General features: G+C 39.0%; 1 protein-coding gene and 1 non-coding gene across 3 annotated transcripts in view; one reads left to right on the top strand and one right to left on the bottom strand.

Annotated features, from left to right (window-relative positions):
- The window catches only part of LOC120851300 (catenin alpha-2), a 1,370,085-nt gene that overhangs the window by 1,201,333 nt on the left and 154,424 nt on the right, over positions 1 to 14,328 (bottom strand). The window lies entirely within an intron of this gene.
- Positions 2,003 to 2,106, top strand: LOC120852334. Its single transcript, XR_005718517.1, has one exon. It is a non-coding gene; the product is annotated as a U6 spliceosomal RNA (small nuclear RNA).

Consider the following 14,328-nt stretch of genomic DNA (forward strand, 5'->3'; position numbering starts at 1 on the left):
ACATTGCAGGCAATGTATGAGCCACCAAGAAGCTCATACCAGGAACAATACTTAACTGGTACTCAAGGATTTGATTTTTAAAGCAAGCTCAAATGTGTTAATATTTTATTTTAAAAGGGAAAGTTAAATCCATTGATGCACTGTTAACGAGGAATTAAGTTGCAGGGATTCAGAAATGATTTAAGCCTAACACTGCTGCTTCTTTCAGTTTCCCATTTTAAAGTGGCTTATTCACCTGGTGTAACCACCAGGCACTGCTGTTCATCTGGTGGCAGTTTAGTAAATGGAAGATAACTCACCTGCATTGTGTTATCGCTGCCTTATTCAACTGAATTACTAGATGTGAGAGGTCATAACACATTATAGCAATTATATTTGCTTACAAGTCTTTTGTTCTGAGGATTGATATTTCGGCCTCAGTGGTACTCAGCATATATTCCTGCTGACAAATCACATTATCAAACTTGTTAGAAAAAGTCATTTGTGAAATGAGAAACTAATCCAGATTTCCTCCTGGTCATCTGAGGCATTTAATTTTGTCTTATGAAGTAAAAAGTACCTCAGGGGCTATGCTTTTGTAAAGACAAAACTAAAAGCTACAGTGGCATTTAGGACATGCAGATGGACTTTGTTAAGTCTGCACATTTCGTGGTAGTACCCCTTTCCATTTAGTTCATCATATTTACATTTCACAGCAACTAAGACTTCACGGAACACTCTTGGTCACTGGCCAAAGTTCATTATCATTATTAACAGTTTCATGTTTCTGTCAGGAAGTCCTGTTATGTAGCAGTGAAAGGGAGACCTTGAACCCTGAGAGGGACAAGATATGTATGAGAAAGTAACATACAAGGACACTAATGTGTGGTAACACATATATTATTAGCTGTGCTATCTTCTATTTGCCCTGAGATCAACATGATGATATCCCAATTTTACAAGAGAAGAGAACTAAAGCACAAGTATATTATTTTTTCCAAAGTTAATGAAACTCAGTCAAGATTTATTTCAAATTTGTTTCCTGTACCATATAATGCCACTTCCCCAGGTTAAATACTGTACTTCACAGGGGCTGGACAAGCTAACAAAATACAGAAACATGTGGATAATAAATACTTAATAGGTTATTTAAGGTAACTAAACCATTTGGGGATCATTCTCAAGCTTCCATTTGTTCAGAGAAGACTAGACTTTTCTAAACATCTCTTGGGATCTTTCTCAGCAGGTAAGTGTACAGATCATCTTATCCAATATTGAGGTTTTCTGTCTCATGCAAGTTTGAAAAGATTTCCTCAAATATCTCATTACACATGGGTAACAACCATCTTCATTCTGGTGACAAGAATCACGTCAGATGACCCACTGGAAAACTTATCAAAACATCTTCCCACCCTTACCTTCCTCCCAGTTTTCTTCTTGGAAGAGACAGTTTGGTCTCTCTTTCCTACTCCTTCCTTCCCTGACTCCTAAGGCCTCAACTCTATCAATCACAATCTCTACTTTTTTATCTTTTAATTCATCCCTCTTAGGCAGCTCCTTTTAGTCAGCCATGTCCGACTCTTTGTGACCCTATAGCCTACCACACTCCTCCGTCCATGGGATTTTCCAGGCAAGAGTACTAAAGTGGGTTGCCATTTCCTTCTCCAGAGGATCTTCCCAACCTAGGGATCAAACCTAGGGTCTCCCACATTGTAGGCAGATGCTTTACTGTCTGAGCCACCAGAGAAGTCCAGTCAGCGAGAACTCTTGTCCAAGTAAAAATTGAAAATATAAAAGAAAAAAAAAATCCCTCTCCATCCTGCTCCTTTCTTGACATCTTCTACTTCCCTTTCCCTTCACAACCTGGTTTCTTGAGAGGGCAGTCTGTAATGTTTCTTCTGTTTCCTCACTGCCCACCCATTCCCCAGCCCACACAACCTGGCTCCGACCCTCACCATTCCACTGAAATTAGCCATACAAAGTTACAAATGATCTCCCAGTTGCTTAATTCAACAGACACCATGTGCTTCCCCAGCCTATATACTAAAATTAGGACAGATGTAGAAAAGATTATCATGGACTTTGGACAAGAATGACAACCATATTCATGCAGTGTCTCCTATTTTTATAATGGGTACTCATTTTGTTATATATAGATACATATCTAGATATATCTAGGTAGAGAATGTATTTAAATATAGAAAAAATCTAAAAAGATATACATCATAATTTTAGCAATAGTTATGCTGGCTGATGAGATGTTTGGTAATTCTTAAGTTATATATAATTATGTATATTTCCACTAAATATATATATATATATTTTTCACTATATGTATATATCTCATTATATATTTTCAAATTACATAATGGTCACATATACCTTATCTAAATAAATATAAATCTATCACCTCAAACCCCTTCATGCGTCACAGCCTTGTTATGGTGCAGGGGCTTGCATAACTCAATGAAGTTATGAACCATACCACGCAGGGCCACCCAAAACAGACTGGTCATAGTGAAGTGTTCTGATAAAATGTGGTCCACTGGAGAAGGGAATGGCAACCCACTCCAGTATTCTTGCCACAAGAACCCCATGAATAGAATGCAAACACGATATAACACTGGAAGATGAGCCCCAGGTCAGATGGTGTCTGCAGGTATTGGAAGGTATGCTATTAGGGAAGAGTGGTGGGCAATTACTAATAGCTCCAGAAAGAATGAAGGGGCTGACAAAAGTGGAACTCACACTCAATTGTGGGTGTGTCTGGTGATGAAACTAAAGTCTGATGCTGTAAAGAAAAATATTGTATAGGAAACTGGAATGTTAGGCACATGAATCAAGGTAAATTGTACGTGGTCAAGCAGGAGATGGCAAGAGTGAACACCAACATCTTAGGAATCTGAGTAAAATGGACAGAATGGGTGAATTTCATTAAGAGGACCACTAAATCTACTACTGTGGGCAGGAATTCCTAGGAGGAAATGGGGTATCCCTCATAGTCAACAAAAGAGTCCAAAATGCATTACTTCGGTGCAACTTCATAAATGACAAATGACCTCATTCCATTTTCAAGGCAAACCATTCAACATCACAGTAATCTAAGTCTATTCCCAAACTGCACACCAAAGAAGTTGAAGTTGACCGGTTCTAAATGAAGAGCTACAACAACTTCTAGAACTAACACCAAAAAAGTTGACCTTTTCACCACAGGGGATTGGAATGCAAAGGTAGGAAGTCAAGAGGTACCCAGAATAACAGACAAGTTTGGTCTTGGAGTACAATATGGAGTAGGGCAAATGCTAACAGAGTTTTGTCAAGAGAATATGCTTGTCATAGTAAAAACACCAATTTCCAAAAACCCATGACAACTCTCCACATGGACATCAGCAGATGGTCAATACTGAAATCAGACTGCTTATATTATTTGCAGCTGAAGATGGAGAAGCTCTATACAGTCTGCAAAAACAAGACCTAAATGGCTCAAATTATGAGCTTCTTATTGCATAATTTAGGCTTAAAGTGAAGAAGTAGGGAAAACCACTAAGCCATTCATATATGACTTAAATCAAATCCCTTATGATTATACAGTGGAGGGGACAAATAAGATTCAAGGAATTAGATCTGGTAGATAGAGTACCTGAAGAGCTGTGGATGAAATTTGGTAACATGGTATAGTGACCGAAACAATCCTAAAGAAAAAGAAATGCAAGAAGGCAAAGCGGTTGTCTGAAGAGCCTTTACAAATAGCTGAGGAAAGAAGGGACATGAAAGGCAATGGAGAAAGGGAAAGATATACCCATGTGAATGCAGAGTTCCAGCGAATAGCAAGGAGAGATAAAGAAGGCCTTCTTAAATGAACAATGCAAAGAAATAGAGGAAAACAATGGGATGGGTAAAACTAGAGAACTCTTCAAGAAAGTTGGAGATATCAAGGAAGCATTACATGTAAGGAAGGGCACAATAAAGGATAAGTGGTAGGGATCTAACAGATGCAGAAGAGATTAAGAAGAGGTGGCAAATATACAGAAGAACTATTCAAGAAAGGTCTGGATAAAGATGGTGCTGAGGTCACTCACTTAGAGTGTGAAGTCAAGTGGGCCTTAGGAAGCATCACTACGAAAAAAGCTAGTGGAGGTGATAGAATTCCATTAGAGCTATTTCAAATTCTAAACGATGATGCAGTTAATGTGCTGTACTCAATATGTCAGCAAATTTGGAAAACTCAGCAATGGCTATAGGACTAGAAAAGGTAAGTTTCCATCACAATCCCAAAGCAGGGCAATGAAAAGAATCTTCAAACGACCATTCATATACAACCATTTCACATATAGCAAGGTTATGCTCAAAATCTTTCAAGTTTGACTTCAGCAGTATGTGACCCTAGAACTTCCAGATGTACAAGATGCATTTGGAAGAAGCAAAGCAGAGATCAAATTGCCAACACTCATTGGATCAAGGAGAAAGCAAAGGAGTTACAGAAAAACATCTATTTCATTGACTATGCTAAAGCCTTTGACTGTGTGGGTCACAACAAACTGGAAAATTCTTAAAGATATGGGAGTACCAAACCACCTTATCTGTCTCCCAAGAAACATGTATGCAGGTGAAGAAGCAATGATTAGAATTGGACATGGAACAACTGACTGGTTCAAAATTCAAAAAGAGTTCAACAGGGCAGTATATTATCACCCTGCTTGTTTAACTTATATGCAGAGTTATATCATGTGAAATGCCAGCCTGGATGAATCACAAGCTGGAATCAAGATTGCTGGGAGAAATATCAACAACCTCATGGATGCAGATGTCACCACTTTAACGGCTGAAAATGAAGAGGAACTAAAGAGCCTCTTGATGAAGGGTGAAAGAAGGTGAATATGCTGGCTTAAAACTCAACACTCAAAAAAATGAAGATCATGGCATCCAGTCCCATCACTTCATGGAAATACAAGGGGAAAAAGTGGAAGCAGTGACAGATGCTGGAGTCTGAAATCACTGCAGATGGTGACTGCACCATGAAATTAAAAGATGTTCTTTGGAAGGAAAGTTTATGACAACTCTAGATAGCATATTAAAAAACAGAGGCATCACTTTTGCTGGCAATTTTCCATGTGATCAAAGATATGATTTTTTCCAGTAGTCATGTACAGATAAGAAAGTTGGACCATCAAGAAGGCTGTTGTTGTTCAGTCACCCAGTCATGTATGACTCATTGTGACCCCATGGACTCTAAGAAGGCTGAGAGCTAATGAATTGATGCTTTCGAATTGTGGTGCTTGTGGAGACTCTTGAGAATCTCTATACTGCAAGGAGATCAAACCAGTGAAGCCTAAAGGAAATCAACTCTGAATATTCATTGGAAAGACCAATGCTGAAGCTGAAGCTTCAGTATTTTGGTTATCTGATATGAGGGACCAACTCACTAGAAAAGACCCTGATACTGGGAAAGATTGAAAGCAAAAGGAGAAGAGGGTGGCAGAGGATGAGATGGCATCACTAGATAGGTGGCATCACACATTAGAGAGCATCACTAACTCAACTGACATGAATTTGAGCAAATTCTGGGAGACAGTGGAGGAAAGGGGTATATCTGGCATGCTTCAGTTCGTGGGGTTGCAAAGAGTGGCACAGGACTTAGTGACTGAATAACAACAAATCACCTCAAAATATCCAGTAGCCCCATTTCAGTTCTTATCTTACTTGACCGTTCAGAAGTATTGATAATATGAATATTTTACTCTTTCCTTGGTTTCAAGGACACCACTCTCTTCTTTCTTCCTCTACCCACTTGTTGCCCTCAGTCTTAGCTACCTCTGATTCCTCCTCTATTCTGCAGTGAGTTTGTTTTTCCAAAGTATAAATTATATCATGTCACTCTCTGTTGAAAAGCCTCTGATGACTTCCACTGCAGCGAGAGTTCCAATTGTACTAAATGTCCAGCAGTATTGACTCATTACTCAGCATTCATCCACCTTGCATCTTAAGTCTTTAGACTCCAGATTCAGTGAACTGCTATGTGTTCTCCAAAAATGTCATATGTTCTTCATTTTCCCTGCTCTTTGTATAGCCTCTGGTTGGTCTCATTCACGTCAGCAGTTTACATTACATTGAAATTAAGTTTAAGTTTACATATATGTTACATATATGTCCCAAATCTATTTCTCTAGCTCTGGGCCCTTGCTTGAGTTCTAGCCCCTTATAGTAATTACCAGTTTTCCAATCACTTCAACATCAACATGCTTAAAAGTGAACTCATCATCTTTCCCCCAAAACTGATCCAACTCCTGTCATACATCAGTGAGGAGAACCACTCACTATTCATCGAGCCCTGTCAGAAACCCAGGAGTCATTTCTAATTCCTTTCCTTGATGCTATCTCCTACATGAAATCGCTCATCAGGTCAAAAACATTCTACCTCTGATATTTCAAAAATATACCTTCTTTTTTTTCTCCATCATTACTGCCTTTATCAAGGCTCTCATTCGTTCTTCCTTAGATTATTGAAAAGCTTCTTTTGCCTGATCATGTGGCCCTCAGCCTTAGCCCACTCTGATTCCTCCTCTATTCTGCAGTGATTTTTTCCCCCAAAATATAGATTTCATCGTGTCACCCTCTATTTTTTTTCCCCTGATAGCTCAGCTGGTAAAGAATCTGCCTGCAATGCAGGAGACCCTGGTTCAACTCCTGGGTCAGGAAGATCTGTTAGAGAAGGGATAGGCTACCCACTCCAGTATTCTTGGGCTTCCCTTGTGGCTCAGCTGGTAAAGAATCCACCTGCAATGTGGGAGAACTGGGTTTGATCCCTGGGTTGGAAAGATCCCCTGGAGAAGGGAAAGGCTACCCACTCCAGTATTCTGGCCTGGAGAATTCCATGAACTATATAGTCCATGGGGTCACAAAGAGCCGGACACGACTGAGCAACTTTTACTTTCACTTTCATGTCACCCTCTATTGAAAAGCCTTTGATGACTTCCACTGTAGAGGGATAAAGTTCCAATTGTACTGACTGTCCATAATATTGACTCATTACTCAACATTCATCCACCTTGTATTTTAAGTCTTTAGGAACTCCAGATTTAGTGAATTGCTAGTTGTTCTTCAAACACTCCATATTCTCTGATACCTCTAAACCTTTGTCCTGTCATTCCTTCCACAGGGAAGCTCTTTCCCTGTTTTCTTTACTTAATCAAGTCAAAACTTAACTCAGGTACCATTTCTAGACCTGCTCACACCCACTCTTGCTCTTACAGCATATCATGCTTGCCTCTCAATTCAGTTTAGTTCAGTTCAGTCGCTCAGTCGTGTCCGACTCTTTGCGACCCCATGAATCGCAGCACGCCAGGCCTCCCTGTCCATCACCAACTCCCAGGGTTCACTCAGACTCACGTCCATTGAGTCAGTGATGCCATCCAGCCATCTCATCCTCTGTCGTCCCCTTCTCCTCCTGCCCCCAATCCCTCCCAGCATCAGAGTCTTTTCCAGCGAGTCAACTCTTCGCATGAGGTGGCCAAAGTACTGGAGTTTCAGCTTTAGCATCATTCCTTCCAAAGAAATCCCAGGGCTGATTTCCTTCAGAATGGACTGGTTGGATCTCCTTGCAGTCCAAGGGACTCTCAATACCACAGTCTTCTCCAGTACCACAGTTCAAATGCATCAATTCTTCAGCGCTCAGCTTTCTTCACAGTCCAACTCTCACATCCATACATGACCACAGGAAAAACCATAGTGTGCCCTAATTCACAGCCTGTTTTAATTGTTCATTCATTTGTAGCTATCACACTAATAGAATGTTGGAATCCTTGAGGAGAGTGCTGAGCATTTAATTCTTTACATAAACACATAAGTAAATGACTGGAATAAAAGAGGTGGATATGACGTAATGGAGATGTAAAACAAGGCCTCTACACACAAAATATTATTGTGTCACTCTTAAAATTACTGAAGTAAACTAAGTGCATCTAAGGGCATTTGTTCAATCCCAAATCTGACAACTTAAAGAGTTCAAAATTCAGGAAGAATTTTCAACAAAAAAAAGCTGGAACTTGAATTAGAACCATCCTTACTGACAAGCATAACGTCTTTTATGAAGGCATTTTGTTGCAGGATGTCGTGATGCTGTGCAGGAAACACAGCAAATGAAGTGGGAAACCATATTTTACTTATCGCTTTACTTCCCAGCCACCCAAATGATTCTCTGGGTAAATCACTTGCTTTATCTGAAATTATAGGACAGTGCCTTTATGAGCCTGAAAGAACCAGATGGTCTTCTGTATACCCATTTACACTAAAATAAATAAGTATAACATTTCACTGAGAATACTTTTCCACCAAAATTATTTTCAGTTCCTATAACACAAACCAGGTGATACACTAACTAGGTATGATTATCTGATTATCTAGGGGCCTATTGAAGACATTCCTTAAGGACTACCAAGGAATCTTTGTTAACCAAATTTAAACACTGCCTTCCATACACTAGTATTATGGACCTCACAGCAGGAAGTATGACTTTACATCAGCTCATCAACACTACAGAGAGATTACCTGTAATCAGTGGGTAGAACTTTGGTCCAGGTTCCTCTCTCTTCTCTGACCAAAATATAGGCATGCATGAATGCACCCTCTAACAGGTGAAAAACATGGAAACAAATAGCACTGAATACTGATTATGTGCACAAATACAGATTATGTGTGGCCAACATGGAAAATACTACATCTCACAGACAACTTCCTCAGTAACCTCTCAAAGCCTGCTGCTCTTTCTCTCAAAAACAATCTCAGTTCATTCAAGTATTATGTATCTACAGCTTCAGGTTAGGGCTTGATCTTTCTCCAGCCCAAGGAAGAAGAATCTTAGCTTTTACCCATGGCAGTTATGCAGAATTCCACATAATGAAATTTTTTACCCTCATCCAAAATACCAACCGGGATCTTATTAAGTAATACTACTAATACCTGAAAAAACTCTTAACTCAATGTCATGTCTTGGACCTACGAATGTTTTTTTCATCGTACCTACCACTACAAATGTGGTAAGTTTATCAGCACAGGTAAATAGCAAATTAAAAATACAGTATGGAACACACAATTGATCCTCATTAGGTTTTTGCTGCTTGATTAGAGTAAATATATGTATAGTTATTTTAGGAGATATTTATAAAACTAAAGTTTTCTGTTTTAGGGGCTCATTTAGATGTAAACAGAACATTCCAAGTTCTCTTCTAAGATACAAATTGGCTCTTTACAGAAATTTTATTGAAGCATATTTTACTTTACATTCATGAGTTTTTAAGTGCTTTCTACGTTCAATTTTACAGAGTGATTATAATTTCTTTGGAGTTCCTTTTATATTAAGTAGTATTTTATAAATAGTGATAATTATTTTAATTCCTGCTTTAATAAAAAGACCTTGAAATATTTTATTGGAAGAAACTAAATTAGCATCAGTATAGAAATCTGAATTTGAAAGAAAAGCATATGCACTGGAAACTACTGCAACTGGTTCACAATTTAGAAATATACACCATTAACCACATAGTCAGCTAAACATGAAAATTAAAAGGGTTTAAAAATCTGTGAACTGAATTCATAAAAACAATTCAAGGGATATAAAACAAATCTATCTTCAGTGGAATGTACCATAGATCCTAAAAATGTTAACTCACCTACAAATGCTATTTCAATCAAGACACTGAAAAGCTAAACATTAGGAAAAATCAAGCAAAGGAGCTGTTTCAGTGAGACTGGAAGGATAGTTTGGACATTTAGAAAATAACTGGAGAGCACTTCAACTTTTCAGATTTCAGCCAATTTATTTGTTCTGTTTTATCAAATATGGAGGGCAATAAGAAAAAGGTACTAATGTGCTCTGAACTTCGTGGGTCACAAGTATTACCCCAGTTTACTAATTCCTTTCATGTTCTTTGAGAGTTGGGGTTTCTTATATATTTACAGGGCAAAACCACCTAAAAGTCTTCTCAATATTCATGAAAGAAGTGCCACCAATTCCTCTTCTATCTAAAAGGGTTGTGCTGAATACATGAAAATGCTTTGCTATACAACAGTCCCCTGGTTAGACTGCAAATGTTGTTAAGGCACTGCTGCCTGAAAGACATGCAGTGGTTCTGTGACTCTGAGCAATGGGAAAGTCATTTCAGCTTGGACCCCAAATATGAATGATTCTGCCTGCACAAAAAAATGTAAAAGGAATGTACACCTCTCACAGGTATAGAGGATTTGATCTAACAAGCATGTAGCTGGTAGAGATAAGATATGAAGGACAATACACTCACATTGACAGAACTGATTGAACAGACAGATAAAAGCAAAGTTAGGAGTTAGCACATCAGGTAATACAGCATCATAAACACAGCATAGAGAAGGAAAGGAAAACCTTCAAAACGAGCGTGCTTAAAAGGAACCCTGAACACATATACCAGAGAAACTCAGGATTCTCATAAAACGTAGCAGAGAAAAAAGAAAAAAACTTGAAACACAAAAAACAGGATCCCACAAAACAGGAGAAAAGAACACAGGACTTCCCTGGTGGTCCAGTGGTTAAGAAGGTTAAGAAGGTGACACAGTATTCAATCCTTGATCTGGGAAGATTCCACATGCTGAGGGGCAACTAAATCCATGTACCACAACTACTGAGCCCGCATGCCCCAACTACTGAAGCCCACACACCCTAGAGCCTGTATTCTGCAACAAGAGAAGCCACCACATTGAGAAGTCCAACTACTGCAACTAGAGAGGAGCTCCGACTTGCTGCAACTAGAAAAAGCCTGTGTGCAGCAGTGAAGACCCAACAAAGCCAAAAAATAAAATAAGTAAATAAAATTTTAAAAAAGAAAAGAACACAGCTAAGGAACAGAAGGATTTTGGCCAGTTTTCCCTGACAAAGAAGTGGAAATTGATATCCAAAGATACTATATTCGTACCTTGCTATATTTCTGTGTATAGTAAAATGCATTGTACATAATTCTCAGCTTAGAGACAAACTCAATCATTTTCAAAGGGAAAAAAAATTGTTGCTGTAGAAAAAAGTTGAAGGCTGACCCACATAGTGTTGTTTGGTAAATGTACCTGGATCACTGGCTCCTCTGTCACAGTCACAAGAAAGGTTTTAATGCCCCAAAGGCACAAAAGTTAGGTTAAGTGATAACATCTTTAAACCAGACCTGAATCATACATTGAGGAAGGAAATGGCAAACTACTCCAGTGTCCTTGCCTGGAAAATCCCATGGACAGAGGAGCCTGATGGGCTGCAGTCCATAGGGTAGCAAAGGTCGGGCATGACTGAGCAACTAACACTTGAATCATACAAAATGATTCGTAATAACTGAAAAAGAATTAGGAAATATAGAAAAACAAAAAGAAAAATTTCCCCAAATTTCATTCAACCTTTTGATGTTATTTAATATCAGACTATTTGTTTCTGTCTCACACAACGTATACTACAAGTTTTTCTTTAAAACTGAGACTAATATACACTGTTTTAAATAACTTGCCTTGTTTGTTGTTTATTTTACATCAATTTTCAATGTTAATGTGTTTCTGTGTGTAAAAGCTACAATGTAGGCTATTTTATTTAATTTTCCTGACCAATTCTTTGTGGTTAAAGACATGACAGTTAGAACAAGACATGGAACGACAGACTGGTTCCAAATTGGGAAAGGAGTAAGTCAAGGGTGGACATTGTCACCACGATTATTTAACTTATATGCAGAAATATCATTATGTGAAATGCCAGGCTGGATGAAGCATAAGCTGGAATCAAGATTGCTGGGAGAAATATCAATAACCTCAGATATGCAGATGACACCACTCTTATGGCAGAAAGTGAAGAAGAACTAAAGAGCCTCTTGATGAAAGTGAAAGAAGAGAGTGAAAAAGCTGGCTTAAAACTCAACATTCAAAAAAATAAGATCATGGCATTCAGTCTCATCACTTCATGACAAATAGATGGAGAAACAATGGAAACAGTGACAGACTTTATTTTCTTGGGCTCCAAAATCACTGCAGATGGTGAGTGCAGCCATGAAATTTAAAAGATGCTTACTCCTTGGAAGAAAAGCTATGACAAACCTAGACAGCTATTACAAAGCAGAGACATTACTTTGCTGACAAAGGTCTACCTAGTCAAAGTTATGGTTTTTCCAGTAGTCATGTATGGATGTGAGCGTTGGACTATAAAGAAAGTTGCGTGCCAAAGAGTTGATGCTTTTGAACTGTGGTGTTGGAGAAGATTTTTGAGAGTCCCTTGGACTGCAAGGAGATCAAACCAGTCAATCCGAAAGGAAATCAGTCCTGAATATTCACTGGAAGGACTGATATTGAAGCTGAAACTCCAATCCTTTGGCCACCTGGTGCAAAGAACTGACTCACTGGAAAAGACCCTGATGCTGAGAAAGATTAAAGGCAGGAGGAGAAGGGGATGACAGAGGATGAGATGGTTGGATGGCATCACTGACTCAATGCACATGAGTTTGAGCAAGTTCCAGGAGTTGGTGAAGGACAGAGAAGCCTAGAGTGCTGCAGTCCATGGGGTTGCAAAGAGTCAGACACGACTGAATGACTGAACTGAACTGAGACGTACAGTGTCTTCCAGTTGTGAATGTGCCCGGGATTTGATCACAGTTGGCTGAGCTATGGAGAAGTCAGTGCCATAAAAGGAGCTTTATACTCACAGTTCTCAAGAGGAGGAGGCATGCTGTATATTCACAAGGCCACATGGGAAAGCTGACGGGTAAGTCAGGAGGCAGAAAGGGATGAATGGAGAGAGACTTTATTATAGCTCCAAGGGAAACAATGGGTGAGTCAGAATAGGTAAATTTGAGATAGATTTAGAATTGGATAGATTGAATAATTCAGTGGCTCTGAACTATAGGGATGATCCAAAGTGGTCTAATACCTAGTCCTGGGGTGATTCAGGACGGGAGAAATAATTGGCTTGTTGTGTGGAAGTTAGATAAAGGAGGTAGTTCCATCTAAGATCTTTGAATTGCTTGGTTTACCATGAAAGGTATGCTCCCAGGCAAGGTATTGACTGTCTTTAAAAATTAGCCAGCCCAGAGGGGAGTCTCTCCAGGGCCAGCAAGGCACCAAGATGTTGCCTATGTGTGTTTCTTCATGGACTGTAGCTTGCCAGGCTTCTCTGTCCATGGAATTTTCCAGGCAAGAATACTGGAGTGGGTTGCCATTTCCTCCTGCAGGGGATCTTCCCAACCCAGAGAATGAACCCACATTTTCTGCATCTCCTGCACTGGCAGGCAGATTCTTTAGCACTGAGCCACCAGGGAAGCCCAAGATGTAAAAACATCCTAAAATACAAAGAAATATATAAAACGTGATGAATATGCCCACATAGAATCTTTGTGAGCTTCCTCTCCTCCCTCTACCATCTGTTAAAACACTAGGATTCAATCCATGTATATCACCAATGCCTTCATCACCTGGCCCCATTCTTCTTTAACATCTGGTATTATTCTTTGATGACCTCAAAGCCCTGAGTCTAAATCATCTAAGACTCCAAACTGTCCAACAATGATTTTTCTTTCTCTCCATCTCAGTTACTCATTCCACACAACTAATTTCTTGGTCTAGCAATCACTAGAACCACCTCTACCCCCAAAAGGCAGTGCTGGGAGCTATAAGGTCAAAGGGTTAAGGGATTTTTTAAAATAATTAAGCAACTCAAAGCTGGGTTCTTCCAACGTTCAAAAGATTGTGGTTTTTTTTGTTTTGTTTTGTTTTGTTTTTTTTTAGCAAAATATGCCCAAGATCAAAGCATCTAAAAGGGCATCAGTACAAGTTGAGATTAATGGACTCTTCCCAAAACAACAATGGACAGACAGCTGTTTGGGGGTTAAGTTGGTACTTTAATTTTTTAATCAAAAATTTAATTTTCATATCTTTTACTTCTGAAATTCAACTTCCAGTCATTTATTTCACTGACAAAATTTATAAAACAGGATTTTCACTATGTTCATGCTCTCATAATGTCTGGACAACTGTACAAGGGCCACTGTGCCTAGAACAGGAGGGAAGAAGAAATCTGAGAACTGGAAAGGGACAGGTCACATGAGGGCTCATAGGACAAGGGTAAAAATCTGGACTTTATTCTCAGTGCAAAGGGAAACACACATGAGGTTTTCAGGAACAGAGTGAACTCCAAAAGTAAAGCTGTTAGGTTTCTGAAATATGCCTGAAGGGGTACAACAATAAAGAGCAGAAAAAAAGGACAAAGCTGCTGTTGATGATACAAGAGAGCAAAATATCTTGAAAACCATGTAAAATGATAGAAATAATATTTTCAAGAAAGGAAAAAAAAACAATAAAGACAATGGT

The sequence above is a fragment of the Oryx dammah genome, unplaced genomic scaffold (assembly GCF_014754425.2).
Source record: "Oryx dammah isolate SB20612 unplaced genomic scaffold, SCBI_Odam_1.1 HiC_scaffold_25, whole genome shotgun sequence".
Taxonomy (NCBI): Eukaryota; Metazoa; Chordata; class Mammalia; order Artiodactyla; family Bovidae; genus Oryx; species Oryx dammah.